The 1,123-nt window shown below is 39.1% G+C and overlaps 1 pseudogene; it reads left to right on the top strand.

Moving 5' to 3' along the window:
- LOC118337934 overlaps positions 1–1,123 on the top strand; it is a 4,658-nt pseudogene that overhangs the window by 1,708 nt on the left and 1,827 nt on the right.

Raw genomic sequence — 1,123 nt, forward strand, 5'->3', positions numbered from 1 at the left:
TGATGTAATGAAAAGGTCGACATAACCGAAAACCCTGTTGATATCCAAGTCTTTCATAATGTTTGAAAGTAGGTGTGTTTCTCCTTATGAAACGAAATGTGGGCTTTTGATTTGTGCTGTACCTTAAACAAGCAACAGGCTGTTTGTCACAAACTGCGGCGAAAACCCCAATTGAGTTCGGCCTCAGCTCTTCTATCAACGTCAGAAATAAACTGAACAGGAAGAGGAAGCTTTCATCTGCATTCTACTTCAGCTGTACTTCAGTCTGATGCTCAGTCAACGCCGAGACAACATGGAGGCTGCAGCTCTGTGTGAGTACTGAATCTAAGGTCTCTTCTTTTTAAATGTACATTTATATGTACAGTAAATGAGTCTATGGTTGAAAGTTTGTTTTATTTGTCCATACAGTCATGCTTGTATTCATTCTGCTGGGTGCACATGCTCAGAACAGAGGTAAGTAGCACTTAGTCAAGGTGAAATATAAGAAAATTTGTTTATTTTTGCATCATATGTTATTACCTCTCTACATATTCACATCAAAGAAAATATTACTGATAATTTTTACATTTTTGTTATGCGAATTAAACTGTATCTGTCACAAGGTGCACATATATTGATTTGTCTTGATTTTAAATTTATTTTCATTTTTCTCTCTGTCTCTTTCGGTCTCAGATGCAGCTTTTCGTATTGTTCCAAACAGACTGCAGGCCTTTGATCTTGAGTCGGTCTCCTTTCACTGTGAGGGTCTCGATGGCTCTGCTCAGTTGAGAGGTATCAGGAACACTGTGGGGTTCATTTCAGCATGCAGTGAGGGGGCTCCAGTACTATACTGCACCATTCACAGAGCCTATCCATCAGACAGTGGAGAGTACTGGTGTGAGACTGAAGGAGGAGAGAGAAGCAACAGCGCCAACATCAACATTACTGGTAAGTTGAAGTTTCTATTAAAAAAGTCACTGCTTGAAATCTCTGTGCCTATAGAGAGACAGAGAGAAAGAGTATAAACTGACATCAATCTTCCAGAGCGCACCAGAACAACTTCCTGCAACTATTTTTGAGGAAATATTACAGAATGTTCACTATGCACATACTCCAGCTGAAAATGTGTATGTATATTTTTTTA

Source organism: Morone saxatilis, unplaced genomic scaffold, assembly GCF_004916995.1.
Source record: "Morone saxatilis isolate NCDOM2014 unplaced genomic scaffold, NCSU_SB_2.0 Contig4, whole genome shotgun sequence".
Taxonomy (NCBI): domain Eukaryota; kingdom Metazoa; phylum Chordata; class Actinopteri; family Moronidae; genus Morone; species Morone saxatilis.